Below are 16,710 nucleotides of genomic sequence, written 5' to 3'. Positions count from 1 at the left end.
AAAAATCAATGGGGACAGCTTCACAGTTACGACCAGCTCTAAAGTGTGTAGTCGGCATTTTGAGACTGGAGAGTGTCGTGTCTTCCTCTGGGAAACGTTGTCCTCAGCTGAAAGTTGTTCCCTCCTTATTCCACTGGAATAATTTTTTCAAAAAAGACAGAGCGACCCGGAGTTTGGGAGCTAGTGACCCATGGCCTTAATAACATTACACAAATGTGTATTTTAACACGAGGCTGAAGTTGGTTTTTGTTTCTAGCCCTCATCACTTTAACAATATTAGTGTAACTTACCTCCGATCTGTATTACATTGACCAATAGAAAGTTATAATTTCATCTGAAATTTATCAATAGCTGCAGAAAAAAAAAATTTCACCATTTAAATGCAGATTTCCGTCATATGAGCATTTGATGGCCTTTTGGAATCTAATCCAAGAGGCAACAAGAAGGATGGTGAGGGTCACCAGTGGTCAGAAGAGTCTTTCCACCAGCACATCCACCGAGAGCCCTGTAAACAGACCAACTGTAAATTCTACAAAATTACTACCTGCTTGATCTGTGTGTGTTGCGCATTTTTATGACTGCAGCATTTTTTTTTCTCTTCCAGAAATTGTTGCCATTTGATGAGCTCTTCTTGTTCCTGAATTATCTGGCAACCGGCACAAAGGGAGCTTTGTCACAACTTTAACATTCACAGATCTACAGTGAGTAGAATACTTGTGTCATGGTCCAACTTTTGTACACTTTGCTTGGATCTGTCTCCATCTGGATTGCACCTGGCAGAGTGAGAGCAAACTGCCCCACGGATTTCAGTGGGACTTATAAAAATACCCAGGTCATTCTTGACTGTACTGAAATGAGGTGCCAAACACCCTCCTCTCTTCTGCTCCAGAGTGAGGTATTTTCAACTTACAAGACACACTGCACTTTCAAAGCACTTATTGGCATGTCCCCCCATGGAGCAATGACATTTGCCTCAGCACTTTTTGAAGGCTCCATCAGTGAGAATAAGATTTTCCGTCACTCCGGCATCACCTCCCTCCTAACGCCTGAGATGGATATAATGGTGGACAAAGGGTTTCTGGTAGATAAGCTAGTGCCCGGAAAGTCCATCGCCCAGCTTTTTTGTCCAAGCAAGCTCAAATGTCAGAGATGGATGTCCTTAGAACCCAGTCCATTGCACGTTTTAGGGTCTACGTGGAGAGGCTCATCAGGAGGGTTAAAGAAAACAAACTTTTTGACACTGTCATCCCTCTCTCCATTTCTGGGAGTATGAACCAAATTTTTACTGTTGCATGTCTCCTCACAAATTATCAATATGGACCCCTGGTCAAAAAATGGGTGGTTGATTAAAAGCTTGAAATGTGTGTAGTGTAGTGTATTTTGTAGTATGTGGGAGAAGTAGCCAGTGTTGGAAGAATACTTTACAATTGTATTTAGTTACTGAATACTGAATTCTTGCCTTTAAATGTATTTTGTAGCATATTCCATTACTTTGTCTAATCAGAGTACTGTATTCTGAATACTTTGAATATCTTTAGAATATTGTTATTACTCTAAATTCATGTATTTAGTTACCTCCCAACAATGGAAGTAGCAAATTTTTTTTACTAAGTAGAATTGATAAACAGCTAACACACCCCCTTTCCTGGTTAAAGTTCAATAATAAATCACTTGATGTTTTACTGTAACTCTGCAAATAAAACTGCCTTACTTTAACCGCATTGTCTATTGCTCCATTCTGTGCGCTTCTTATTGACTGCAATAGATTTTCTAAAGATGCTAAATACTGTTTCCCTGGAATTCTGAAAGAAAAACACACATAGATTTCAAATTATCAACTTTATTTGACATACTTTGAGATTTATAACAGTAAAGATATCAAATTTATTTCAACAAAAAAAACATGATTTGAACACAAACACTGCCAATATTAATACTAACACAAAACTAGTCTGTGTGAACTCTTCACCAAACCTACTTTTACCAACAGCTTTCTATTTTGATCAAAACAACAGGTAAATAATACAATGGCCCTTGCCCACCATGTAAGTTTATGACATTAAAGTCAGGAATGTCTCCATCAAACCCTCATCCCTCTGTATTCTTTGTATGAAAACATATTTTTGAGTGGAGACTACAAAATCGCACCAACTCATAACTGTAGTTAGCAGCTGGCCCTGAACTTGCCAATAACAGGCATGTGTTGGTTTAAGCTGCAATGCCCCACTGATGACCTTGAGGTAAGGTGCATCTACATAACTTCTAATGTTTGGACATTTCATTTCTACTAGGCCAAACTGAGGTTGCTCCAAGGGGTCAAAAATGATACCATCTGGTGATGCACCAATCCAGTGTTTGCTCACATGACAGATCTCTCTAAAATGAGATGCAGCGACTCATGGTCACATTATACCAATCGGCACACTCACTCTGGTCTCGCGTAGCATATTCTATGCTCACCTCCAGACTTTTCATGTGCAGCTGTTGCTTCCTGGAAAAGACAAACATGCACTCTGATGGTTTCAGTCTGTAGTCTTGCAGTGGCAATGATGGTGGAGGTGGAGCATTATGAAGAGTCTGCACTTTCTCTTTGGCTGGTTGCTGATAAGAAAGTGGACTTCCTTGTTGCACCTTGCCAAACAGATCACAGGCCAGTCAGCATCAGAGAAAGTTTGGTACACTACACACACGCACACGCACACACACACACACACACTTTAAATTTAAGGCGAAATCTACTACAATTACAGGCACAATGATAGCAATTTTTTTTTTTTTTTTACAAATGAACATTATGACTAATGATTAGAGGTGTGAAATCCGAAAAACACTTTCTGAATGATATGTAACAAAAAAGATAATAATTTTAAATAGATTTTCAGTTTTCAGATTAGAATTCAGATAGAATGTGATGATGTCATAGTGCTACTGGGGGACAAGAGACCGATTTTCCTATTCATTACATTTGCCATGGCGTATCAAAACTTTAAATTTATAAATGCTGAAACAAGTCATTTTTATTAGTTGTTAGGCCCTATAACTCACCATATTGCCACTAGAATCTGCCTTTTAACAATAATAAGTTGCCCCCCCCCATTCTTTATTAAATATTATTGCCCTAACGAATGTTGTGATGATTTCTGAAACCCCATCAGTAGCAAGCACTTACCCTCTGCGGTCTTTCTTGTTTTGGGTTTGGCTGAGAGCACAGCCATCTTCTCAACAGGGCCAGGCTTTATCCATTATTACAATATGGTAAAAATTAATTATAAAATATAAAGTTACATTAAAAATATTGCGATCATTGCACTCACCATAACTCTGGGCTTATGCCACTGTTGTTCACCTTCAGTGCAGCTTAACATCGGAATTGAAACAGAAGAGCAACACAATGGTTGGACAGAGCTTTTCCAGCCTTGCACATGCAGGAGAAGTGCAGCAGTTGCACAGGCTGCGAATCTTTTAGGACCACCTACAAATAGGGATGGGTATCGTTTAGGTTTTATCCGATACCAGTACCAAACCGGTACTTTTGAAACGGTGCCGGTGCTTAAACTGTGCTGGAACCGGTGCTTAAAGAATGGAGAACACAAAATTGGTCCAAAAACCTCTCATGTTCAGCTGTTTTTAAAGATAACATTGTTATCTGTAAAAAGATAACAATGTTAGCTTTTTCTGCAGCTATGGGGCATATATGGCATCACTCTTGGCTGGAAGCAGTGCTTAATCAATGGAAAAAACACAAACTTTGTCCAAAAACCTCTCATGTTTAGCTGTTTTCCACTTTTTCTTTGGTCATTTTAGCCTTTTTGGCCAGGGTGAAGGGAGTATCTGCCATCAAACAAGAAGACAGCCGCATGTAACTACAAAGGTGTTTGCTAGTTCACCTTACATGTATTAATTTAATAACGTGGTTAGCCTACTCAACGTAAATTACACACGAACAACATTAAGCTGCTCACGCAGAGAAGAATGGCTGCTGCTGCCATCATCATCCTCATCATTTCTGCTACACTGGCAGGGCTAGGGGCCAGGACTCTAATCTTTGGGTTTTTGGGGGATGTTGCTAACTCCGGGTCTGATAACAGGCAACCCACCCACAGTAGATGTGAACGGTGTGAGGTCTCGCAGCAAGCTATCAAATACGGTGCATTTCTCGGCTTTTAACAAAATGCTATACGTCGCCAGGTGTTTCATCAGATTCGAGGTGTTACCTCCTTTGCATAGTATCACAGTATCACCTTAAAGCATTTGTTGCAGGCTGCTGAGTTTGCATCTTTTGCTGTGAAGTACAGCCAGACTTTTGACCGCTTCGCTTTGGGCATTTTTAATCTGTAGCTCTGCTCTAAAAGAACGTACATACCTGGTCCCGCCTACTATCCTCGGAAGGTAAAATGACTGGCTAGAATCCAAAGTGTATGACATCTCAGGAAAAAAAGCACAGAAAAAAGCACTGAAATGTGCGCTGCTTTTCGGTCTGGTTACTACCGTTTATGTCAGAACCCTACCTACAAAGTACAATATTTCAATGTATTTAATGTCATCAATGAATATCCTTAGAAAGTATTATAAGGCCAGTCCAGCTATGCAGTCAGCTGGTGGGTAACAGGCATCTCCGTAAACGTTAGAGCACTATTGCAAATATGTGATGCCTTGATAAATCGGTCAGATATTTTAAGTTTACACAGCACCATTCTCGCATGAAAATATCTTAAAAGTTTATTTTGTGACCCAGAAAGAGTAATATTTCAAACTCCGCCACTCTGTGTTCCTCCGCCACTGCCTCGTTTGAGTTTTGGACGAAATGGATTCTGGGATATTGCATTTCGAGCTTATTGGAGACCAAAACAGTCAATCAGATTTTTTTGCATCCAAGTCTGTGATTGGCTGGTTTTGTGGCACAAATATAATGGTGTACAGAAAGAGTTGAACGCGCACGGGCAGAAATGTTGAGAGCGCAAGCAACACATTGCGAGCGAGCGCAAATGCAAAAACTGAGCGAGAGGGGCTGCTATTGTGTGTGTATGGATAATAGCAAACACTGAAACACATTTTTTGCATGCAGCAATGAATTTTGTTCACTCAAATTTAGTTATTCTTCACTCAAAATAAATTTCTCCTCAAAATGCAACACTTGCACCTGCAATTTTTTTTACGTGCGTTCAAATTATTTTTTTATGTGCGCCCAGAATAGTGGCAAAAAATAACGCCATAAAACACAGCTTCAACCGTCTGTTTGTTGAAAAATAGTAACGTGACCGCACAGCATTTTCTTGTTAGTAACGGTGTTGTAACGTTAGAAATAGTAATTAGTTAGAGTACTTGTTACTGAAAAAAGTAGGGGCGTTAGTAACTCCGTTACTTTTTACGCTGTTATTCCCATCACGGCATTTGGTATGTAATGCTTCAAGGTCATAGGTCAAAGATCAGGGCCACACATTAGGAAACATCTTTTTGTTTCCATCTCCAAACTTTAAAGCAATATATTAGTCATTGGGAGACAAAAGTTCTTTCTTTGTTTAAGCTCTTTAAAGAACTATTCTTTCAATTTGACATTATATGACAGAACAACACAAAAAGATTAACTTACTACATTAGATTCCCATGTTAAAAATGCTGACATCAGCAAAAATGATCTATTAAAAACAGCTGATATCATCATGTTTCAATCAAAACATTATAAAACATTAAGGTTTTAGTATAGCCGTTGTCCTTTGGGGCAACAGAGTTGCATTCTGCTCCTGTTTTATGTGAGTTGGGAACCAAAAGGAAACACAGACACACAGACATTACTCTTACTCCCACTCCAGCAGATCAAGCCATTTCATTCCACTGACAAGCACTTGATCAAATCTGATTGCTGACTTTTTCTAGTGTAGTTGTTTTATAAAAGTGCTTATAGGAATATAGACGAGTATACTTTTTAAAAAATATTTGGCTTTTATAAACTACCACAGTGGATTTTAAATCAAACAATATTTAAAATTAATATAATTTTAATTACACGGAATCCTTGTTTAAAGTCTAAGACCTATGGACATCACCAAATGCTGTGTTTCCTCCTTTTCAGATGCCAAGCCTTTGCTGCAGCTAACCTTCAGTTGCTGCTTGTTTCATTCAGTTGTGTATTTAGTAACCATAAAGCATGCTCAGATGACTGACTTAGCCATTGAAGAATTTGCTGCCTTGATATACTCTGGGTTAATAACCATTTACTTTGTGACGTTCTCTCTGTTCAGTTTTACTGCATGTGGCTGAATTCTAAATCTGAACAGGCTATTCCATTTTCAGAGCATCAAAAGTAATTAGACAACTGTCTGGCTTTCATTGCTAGCTGAGACCAGCTGCCTTGTTGTTTGATGACAATTTAAGCAGATAAGAGACTCAAGGGAGTTGAATCAAAGAGCAGAAGTTGTGTGTAGCTTTACAGTGGAAGTCCAAATATGAGGTCCAAAGCATGAAGGAGATTTTCATCAATTCATTTCAGTCAATTTAGTTTTACTTGTATAACAGCAAATCACAACAGCAGTCACATATATGCAAACTGAGAGACCCTACAATAATACAGAGAAAGGCTCAAACCAAAATAAACCTGTCTCAGAGACAGAAAACTGGATTTATGTTTGATAGGGACAGGAAAGCTGAGGAAAGAGAGAAGAGAAGGCCCTGTAATGCTCTAAATTTTAGAGCATTACAGGGCCTTCTCTTCTCTCTTTCCTTTTGCCTCATATGACCCCCTGTTTTTGGCTGCACTGGCTACCAATCCGATTTAGGTTCCATTTTAGAATTCTAGTTTTAACTTTTAGAGTCTAAAAGTTAAAACTAGAATTCTAAAATGGAACCTAAATCGGATTGGTAGCCAGTGCAGCCGATTTAGGTTCCATTTTAGAATTCTAGTTTTAACTTTTAGACTCTAAAAGTTAAAACTAGAATTCTAAAATGGAACCTAAATTGGATTGGTAGCCAGTGCAGCCAAAAACAGGGGGTCATATGAGTCAAAAGCATGGATTATCATCTCGAGTTCACTTGTTGACACAATGGATCTAAGTTTTGAAATGTTCCTTAAATGAAAAAAGCAGGTTCTTACTATCTGATTTAAATGTCCCTCCAAAGAAAAAGCTTTATCAACAATAACACCTAGATTTCTAAGGTTCTGGTTCTGGGAGATGGATTGGTGAAGCGGCCGCAGCGATGCGGACCCTCTACCGGTCTGTTGTGGTGAAGAGAGAGCGGAGTGTAAAAGCAAAGCTCTTAATTTAGCAGTCGATCTACGTCCCTACCCTCACCTATGGTCACGAGCTGTGGGTAGTGACCGAAAGAACGAGATCGCGGATACAAACGGCAGAAATGGCCTTCCTCCGAAGGGTGGCTGGCCTCTCCCTTAGAGATAGGGTGAGAAGTTTGGCCATTCTGGAGGGGCTCAGAATAGAGCCACTGCTCCTCCACATCGAAAGGAGCCAGTTGAGGTGGTTCGGGTACCTGACAAGGATGCCTCCTGAGTGCATCCTGGGTGAGGTTTTCTGGGCATGTACCACCTGGAGGAAGCCCTGTGGCAGACCAAGGACACGCTGGACATGCTTATATCTCTCGGCTGGCCTGGGAAGTCCTTGGTGTTCAAGCTGGAGGAGGTGGCTGGGGAGAGGGAGGTCTGGGCTCCTCTGCTCAAGTTCAAGTTCAAATTTATTCGCCACATGCAGTGGCAGGTTGCCCTGCAGTGGAATGAACCCGCCCCCCGACCTTACACACACAACACAGACATCACATGCATGGGGATACAAGTCAGAGAACGGTTGCATTACAGAAAAAACACTGAAATGTACACTACAATGGGACAAGTACAAGAGGAAAAAAAGAGACCTCTACTCATGCTGGGCTACAGGAGGACAGCATGAGAACAGGAAACAAGAAAACTCCTCTGCAGAGAAAAAAACATAAATGTCCACAGTGCAACATTATAGAGCACGCGACCAGCAACAGGGTTGGGTAGGGGATAAAGAGTAATCCCAGGCAACACAGCAGCCATCCTGCCACTGCGCCGACTCTCCAGCGCGGGCCCAGACCCGCCTCGTGTTCCCAGGAGGCAACAAGCATCGAAGGCATTGGAAGGGGAGGGGGGATGTGTGAGTGCTTATCAGTGTAAGTGTATGTGTGTGTCCATAGTTCAGCTGAGACAGTGTCTTTCACCCTATCAGGCTAAGTAAACAGTCTGCTAGCCAACCCAGGTGGCCTTGCATGGGATGGGAAGAATAGTCATCACACAGTCGTTATCAGGGAGTTTTTGTTCAGCTCCAGCCTTGGGCCCGTGCAGCTGGCGCCGTGGTGTCCGCATGTTGATGTTGTTGATTTTTCTTTTATACGAGCAGCTCAGGAGAATTTCAAAGCTGTTCTTTAACACTCTGACACTGGTCTCTCAATCTCCCGTTGGAGAACCGCGAGCCTCCCCATGATGGTATCAAACTTCTGTTCCGTGGTGTTGTCATTCTTGTGATTCTGAGACCCCACAACTGCAGTGAGCCGTTCTGCGATGTGATCCAACTTTCGCTCAAGGGTCTCATTTTGAGCAGGCCTCTCTTTGATGTATCCCAATATACGCTCAATGGTGTTATTTTGAGTCTTCACGGCAGCTGTAAGCGCCTTCAAGGTGTTAACCATGCTGCGTTCGTTGTGAGAGGTCGCGCCTCGTCCCATCGCTTCAATTCCAGCGGGCAGCCTTGGGGGGGTTTGAACAGCTGGTTCCGCTCTCTTAATTCTCCGATAAGCCAGGGCCAAGCCAGCTCCGATCAGCAAGAACCCTGTTATCATGGTTCCGAATAGGTAGATATCTTCAGCGTCCTCAATCAACAGTCCCGCCAGGCACATGATCCTCCAGTTCTGCCACCCGTCCATCGTGTATCCGGCAGGTAAAGTCCCTCCAGGGCACTCGGGCTCTCCTGAACCCAGACTTCTCGTTGAGAAAAGGGTGTCAATAGCATTCAGAGACCAGTTGATCAAATCCATAATTCTCTTTTAGGTTTTAGAGAACGACAGTGAGAGATTGTTCGAGGGAAAGTAATACACACGAGACAAGGACACAAGAGGGTAAACAGAAAAGATAAGGGGAAGGAGGAGAGGAGAAAAGTGCGACCGCCTTCGCCAAGAGCCAAGAGAGGGCTGCTGTCCCCGCGACCCGGCCCCGGATAAGCGGAAGAAAATGGATGGATGGATGGATGCTTCTGCAAGGAACCTAAATCACCCAGTCGCTGTTTAATATCAGGTATTCCACTGTCTGGTGCAATAATCAAAGTTTCTGTTTTGACTGGGTTTAGCTATAAGCAATTATTGTTCAACCATTGTTTAACCCTTTAAGACCTACCATAAAGCCAAGTTCGCCAGAGCTTATATTATATTTTTACATGCTGTGGAGCCATTTTTGGGAGCATTTCAAGTTGCTATACATCAATACAACCATTATAGCCCAGATTTTAATAATATGTATTCATTAAGTGCATAGTAATTACATAAATTGCAAAAAAGTGCAATAAACAAAAAAAAAATTGAAAATCGTTTTTGCTTTTTTAACATATATTTCTACTTGGAGAAATTTAAGAGGCTTATCCCTCAAAACTGTAAATACAAAAAAGTTGCACAAAATAGTTTCCCACCACAGGAAATTTATTTTGAGTGTCTTCATAGTTTTATTTTTGAAATACACCAATTTTTATACACTGCAGGAAAAACGAAAATAAATATTATACTGCAAATTTGCAAAAAAGCAGCATATGCATCAAAATAAACTATTTCCAGCAGTGCAATATGAGTCCTAAGCATCCCAGAAACGACACAGAAAGTCATAAAGTCAAAGATAACTTTTAAAAAGACCAGTATAGGCCCTGAGGCCCTGATGGTAAAAAAGATTACATTTCCGCGAAAATGACGTCACTTCCGGTTTCGGGCAGGTAATGGCGGAAATGCAAAAGTTCGCGCTGACGTCTATTCCAACGTAGGAAGTGTTATGAACAGCTGATCGGATCGGCAAAGCGTGTTTCTGGAATATTATGTTTTTGTTGCTGCAAGCTCTTTTTTATGCAGTTTTTGCTAAGCTTTGTGTGGAAGGAAACCGTGACCTAGGACAAGCTGATGGCATAAGATGTAAGTACAACTCCTCCGGTTTCATATGCAAAACAAATTTTTGCGCTAGCTTACGTGGTTGCAGTGCTACCAGGATTTAAAAATAGTTACGCAAAACAGAGCGTGTCCGCTCCGATCGGCTCTAAAGGGTTAATGTTGGTTAAACAGTCAATCAAAGCAGAGAGAGCTTCAGAAGGCTTAAATGAATAGTATAGCTGAATATCAAAAAGATGATAAGATACTTCAGGAAACTGCTGTATTATCTGGCTTAAAGGAAGAATGTATATTAAAAACAGAATAGGTCCCAGCACGGAGCCCTGAGGAACTCCACACAGCAACTCTGTAGATTCTGACATGATCTAGTTTGCAGACACACTAAAACTCCTTTCAGATATGTAAGATGAAAACCAGTCTAGAACAGAGCCAGACATCCCTACTAGGTCTCTGTCTGTTTACTGGGAATGCATTTTACGAAAACCAGATTGGAAACGGTCATAGATGTTGTGTTTTTCCAAGTATGCTGTAAGTTGGACAGCAACTGCCTTCTCAAAGAGTTTTAACATCAATGGGAGTTTGGAGATAGGTCTAAAATGTTAAAGTAGAGTTGGATCCAGGTTAGGTTTTTTTGAGCCTTGGTTCCACAATGGCATATTTAAAAAAGCTGGGGAACACCCCAGTCTGAAGAGAAACATTAAAAAGGTTCACAACCCAAGGACCAATGGTATCAAAAGCATTGATGAAAAGCTTAGTGGGGATAATATCTGAGGGGCTTGAAGATGGCTTCATTTTGTCCAACAGGGCTGCTATTTCATCATAAGTCACAGCTGTAAAAGTTGACCAGGAGTGCAAAGGGAGTGCCTCACTCAGAGAACAAGAAAGTTTTGGGGAGATTTTAGCATTGATTTCTTTGATCTTATCAACAAAAAATCTGAGTTTATTACTGTTTGTCTATCTAAAGGTACCACGTCTGGGGATACAATAGCACTGATTTAGTCAAAAAGAATCTTGGGATTTCTCTTGTTTTTTGATATGAGTCTAGAAAAATATTCTGATCTAACATTTTTCACCGCATCATTAAAGGAGAGCATGAGATCTCGAAGATGGAGCCTCTGTACTTCAAGTTTGGTTTTCTTCCATAGTCGTTCTGTTTTGCGGCATATTCTCCTTAAGTTTAAGATAGAGTCATTTATCCAAGGGCATGTCTTTTCTTGTAAGGCAGAGCTTGTTTTAATAGGTGCTACTTGTACGGTGTACATTTTAGGATATCGTCAGGTATCAGACAAAAAATTGTCAGGTGTCAGTTGTCAAAAAAAAAATTGTCAGGTATCAGAAAAAAAATTGTCAGGTGTCAGTTGTCAAAAAAAAATTGTCAGGTATCAGAAAAAAAAATTGTCAGGTGTCAGTTGTCAAAAAAAATTGTCAGGTATCAGAAAAAAAATTGTCAGGTGTCAGAAAAAAAATTGTCAGGTGTCAGTTGTCAAAAAAAAATTGTCAGGTATCAGAAAAAAAATTGTCAGGTGTCAGAAAAAAAATTGTCAGGTGTCAGACAAAAAATTGTCAGGTATCAGAACACAAGGTACCAGAGAGAAAATCTTCCTGCAGGTGGCGCTGTTGTCATGTCCCACCCGAATTGATTTCCAAATACGTCATCAACGTGTGACCGTGGGAGAGCGTAAGGTCATTGACCTCACCGGAGTTTTACCGTGGTTCAGGCTCCTAACGACACAAGGTAAGTTTAACTTTTTCTCCCTTTTGTTCATATTTTTGCCACAGTTGTGTTATATTAAGTTGCAGTTATGTTGTGAAAGTTACATATCAGAGACGGAAAGCCAGTTTTGTACGAAACCAAATCAGTACTATTTTTGTCTGGCTAATTCATTCTAGCTAGCGACAGTGGTGAAACGTGATTCAAATTTAAACTGTTCAGTAATTGTTTTGTATACATTTCAGCAAATGGACAAGCTGAAAGCTTACCATTGCCCTGATTCCTTGTTCAGGAGACCACTGTTTCATCTCACTCTAAGAAACAAACAAACAGACAATTGAATGTTTTTTTTTTAAATCACTACAGAAAATAACATTTATTGTTTCTACAATAGCTCATGACACAGACTTCAGGAAAATATATATTTTTTGCACTGATGTTTTAACGCTTACCTCCACAGCTTTGTGGATTTCAGTAAAAGGTCGTTAGGGGCATCTTCGCTTCAACCCTAGAAGTTTTAAAACTCGTCTCAGATGCCTCTCACTGTTAAAAGACAACACAGACTTACATTATATTAAATGCAAACTGCATGTTTTGTCATTTTAGAGAGTTGTCACGGAAACTGTTGAAATGCAGACTTACCTTATTTTATGCCCATATGAATTCAGTGCACAGCTGATTTCCTTTTGTTTTAAGCCTTTGTTGAACAATGTTATTATCATCATATCTTGAAAGGTTAAGTGTAACAACAACAGTCTAATTGATCACCCACCTCTTACACTGAACATAAGTAATTAACCAGTAAAGTACTAAATCTTTTTATGTGGCTATTACACTAAAAGCATCGTCTATTCAGTGCCCACAAATAAAACATGTGTAGCAAAAAATACACTTCTTTGATATGAAAGAGGTGAACAGTAGTTAATAAATAAGTGTACTTTAGTCATTTATTTTTAATGCTCTTTTTTTAATAAAAAAATATATATATATATTTTTGGTACAGTCATGGGAACCAGCCAGAGTCGGATACTCCTTTCATCATCGTCAGATGACATATTGCAGCAAAGTCTAAAAACAACAACAGAAAAAAACATATCGGGATCAAAAAATATCCCGACAGTAGCAATATAGAAAAGAGAAATAAAGAAAAAGAGCGACAGAAAGGATGCAGGCTGCTCGTGAGCTTTCAGCTTGTCCATTTGCTGAAATGTATACAAAACAATTACTGAACAGTTTCAATTTGAATCACGTTTCACCACTGTCGCTAGCTAGAATGAATTAGCCAGACAAAAATAGTACTGATTTGGTTTCGTACAAAACTGGCTTTCCGTCTCTGATATGTAACTTTTACAACATAACTGCAACTTAATATAACACAACTGTGGCAAAAATATGAACAAAAGGGAGAAAAAGTTAAACTTACCTTGTGTCGTTAGGAGCCTGAACCACGGTAAAACTCCGGTGAGGTCAATGACCTTACGCTCTCCCACGGTCACACGTTGATGACGTATTTGGAAATCAATTCGGGTGGGACATGACAACAGCGCCACCTGCAGGAAGATTTTCTCTCTGGTACCTTGTGTTCTGATACCTGACAATTTTTTTTTGACACCTGACAATTTTTTTTCTGACACCTGACAACTTTTTGTCTGACACCTGACAATTTTTTGTCTGACACCTGACAATTTTTTTTCTGACACCTGACAATTTTTTTTCTGATACCTGACAATTTTTTTTGACAACTGACACCTGACAATTTTTTGTCTGATACCTGACGATGTCCTAAAATGTACACCGTATACTTGATCCAAAATGGATTTGCATTCTCTATTAAAGGACTGAATGAGATTATTTACATCATTTCCAGTAAAAAGTGGAGAACTGTCAAGCACAATCGAGAATCTCTCAGCAGTAGTCTGTTATTATCCGTCTATGAGTTTTTAACTTCATAGGTGTTTGTTTAGAGCTAAAATTGAATTTAAAAAGACACAATTATGATCACTCAAATGTACGTCCTAGACAAACACGTTGCCAATGTGGAGGCCCAAGGAAAAGACAAGGTCCAAGGTACGGCCTTTTAAATGGGTCGGATCAGAGACATGTTGGACAAAGTTAAAAGAATTAGATATAGATAAAAGTTCAGCTGCAGAGTTAGATGAGGCATCATCAATATGAATGTTAAAATCTCCAAGAATCAAAACTTTCTCCAGCTCCGTAAAACCCTTTAAGAACACAATAGCAGGGCCAGGAGGGCGATAGACTAAAACACAATAAAAGATGTTCATAGAGCCCACCTTAATTGTTTGCGACTCAAAAGAAGAATAGGACTGGGAGGCAGCGGATAAGAAGAGACCGCCAGGGACTGCCAATTCATTCATCCTCGGCCCAACCCAACCGGCAGACCGTTCACTGTGTCAAAATATTATGTTAATGTAAGAGCATGTAGGGGTGGACCGCCTTTTTGGTTGATCAGTTTTCTCCTGTTTTGTTAGGCAGGGAGGAAAGTGATTGTCGTTTGGTTTAGTTCTTTTGAGTAGGTAAGTTGTGTTTATTTCCTGAGATAGGTTACTTTTTGTTTGTTGTTTTGGCCTTGGGTTCACCCTGAAGTTATGGTATGCTCCCTTCCTTTGTTTAACTGCACTTATTGTAAATAAATCCCCGTCACAAAATATTAAGTGTGTGACGTGCTGCTTGGGGTTGGACGGGGATGGATCACCCTTTATGTTGTGGTCTGGCCGCGCCTAGACGGGCAGTAACACACCTTTGAGCGCAAATTCGATCACATCTTGGGGAAGTGCACTGCGATCGTGAGTTCTCAGAACCTGCTCTTTGAGCAAAAAGAATGACAACATCACGGAACGTAAGTTTGGATAACATCATAGAAAGCTCACAGCTCTCCAACGGGAGATTAAGAGACCAGTGTTGGACTGTTAGAACAGCTTTGAAATTCATATGAGTTGTTCGCACTAAAGTAAAAACCACCATCACTTCATGCGGAGACCCCTTCAGCGCCAGCTGCGGCCTCAAGGCTGGAGCTGAACAAAACACCCTGATAACGACTGTGTTTAGACTGTTCCCCCCATTCCATGCAAGGCCACCTGGGTTGGCTGGAAGACTGTTTACTTAGCCTGGCGGGGCGAAGGTCACTGTCTCAGCTGAACTCTGGACACACACACACACATACACTGATATGCACACACTGATCCCCCCTCCCTTTCCAAACGCCTTCGATGCTTGTGCCCTACCGGGGAAGATGGCAGTCGACTGGACCAGCGCAGACATGCTGCAGGACCGGAAGCACTGTCTACACCGGCTCTCTCTTACCCTTTACCCGCCCCTGTTGCTTGTCTTGTGTTTCTGTGGTGTATTGATAGTCATGTGCTTTTTGTGCTGAGGTGTTTTTTCTGTTATCAAACCGTTCTCCCACTAGGAGCTCAGTCTGAGTGGAGTTTTTTTTCTCCTCCTCTTACCTCATGTTATGTATTTTCGTTGTTTTTTTCCTATCAGCCTACCTTTCTGACATGTCTCCCCAATGTGATGTTTGTGTAAAGTTGGTCAGAAGGTTCCTTTGTAAGTGCGCATGCGCCATTAGCGTGCTGCCTGCTGTAACCCTAATTTCCTTCGGGATTAATAAAGTATTCTGATTCTGATTCTGATCTGGAAGGGTAACTGGCAGCAGAAACCGGGGACGCCTCCAGGCCAGTCGGGAAATCTCCGATCTGTAGGCTCATCTAATGTGCACCTGGAAGCCGGCCCACCAGCCTCTTTTCCTCGATTTCTTCTTGTAATTGCCTAAGGCATGTTTCGTAGGTAGCAAGAAGTAATCTGGTGGGGTAGAAGAGCACACAAATGGTGGGGGGAAATTTATCCTATAACTGTCCCAATCGTCATAAAGACGTTCCATAAACTCTTTGATGTGGAGCAAGGAAGAACGGTCATAAATCGCAGCAGCATAGCTCCATATATTAAACGTCAGGGCTGATATAATAGCATAAAATACAATACAACACAGACAGTTGGCCTCCCTCCTAACGAGGGAGGCCAACAATCCAGCAAAGAATGACTGTCAGCCACCGCTGAAGAAGGAGATGGTGATTGATCATTAGGGCACAGGTGGGTGATGATCCACAGGTGAGCAGGGTGGGTACCCGTAACGTAAAAAATCCCTCAATATAACAAAGCACCACGAAAGTAGCCCATAAAGTAACCACAAAATTAAACCAACAACAGTTTAAAAACATTATTCAACAGCATTAACTAAGTTTACTTAATAAATACTCCATTTACAGCTTCCTCACAACACTACAGCACATCAGGCAGAGTGGGATAAGCGGAGAGTAAAAAAAAAAGGTGTGTTTTGATGGCCTTTAGCATTTGATGACCTTCTAAAATCTCTGCAGTGTGGAAAGAAAACAACCAACAGGTCCATTAAAACGAGTGCTTTATTACAGGCAGTTGGAAAGGTTAAATGAATGGAGCGTGAGTGTGCGGTGTTAGTGCCAAAGCTTTGGATCAACATCAGTCAGTCCCCTGGTGGATAACATACAGCCAAGGAGTCAGATAAAATTTGGCTGGGCTTTCAAACTGATAAGAAGCAGAGAAAAGACCATCGGAGCACAGAACAGCACAGTATGGACACGCAGCAATTTCCTGCTGCTCCGATCAGCACAGAACGAGATGTTACAACATTAAAGAAGTGAGGCTCAGAATGCACAAAGCTGTTGAAATGAAGAACTGTACTGAGACAAGAAAAGCCTCTGAATTTCAAAGGAAGTGTAGGTTTTGTTGTGTAGGTTTTTATTCCTACATTTTGAAAAATGTCATTTATTGCTGTTCATTACGTGGCAAAGTTTATACTAAAATATTTATCAGTTCCCTCCATCTACACTTATCCATGG

General features: G+C 40.7%; 1 long non-coding RNA gene and 1 pseudogene across 1 annotated transcript; both read right to left on the bottom strand.

Moving 5' to 3' along the window:
• Positions 1–1,966: 1,966 nt before the first annotated feature.
• LOC147326185 (uncharacterized) lies at positions 1,967–13,432 on the bottom strand. The gene is made up of 7 exons (XR_015130597.1): positions 13,236–13,432; positions 12,843–12,880; positions 12,455–12,539; positions 12,265–12,355; positions 12,082–12,126; positions 3,170–3,472; positions 1,967–2,631 (listed from the first exon to the last, which is right to left on the bottom strand). It is a non-coding gene; the product is annotated as an uncharacterized LOC147326185 (long non-coding RNA).
• On the bottom strand, positions 7,842–9,027 carry LOC147326186 (uncharacterized; annotated as a pseudogene).
• Positions 13,433–16,710: the final 3,278 nt, after the last annotated feature.

The sequence above is a fragment of the Aulonocara sp. 'chitande type north' Nkhata Bay genome, linkage group LG7 (genome assembly GCF_057382095.1).
Source record: "Aulonocara sp. 'chitande type north' Nkhata Bay isolate Kocher_YH1m ecotype deep benthic linkage group LG7, A_spYH_male_GT1.1, whole genome shotgun sequence".
In the NCBI taxonomy this organism is placed as follows: Eukaryota; Metazoa; Chordata; class Actinopteri; order Cichliformes; family Cichlidae; genus Aulonocara; species Aulonocara sp. 'chitande type north' Nkhata Bay.
This window is presented reverse-complemented; position numbering and strand designations above follow the sequence as displayed.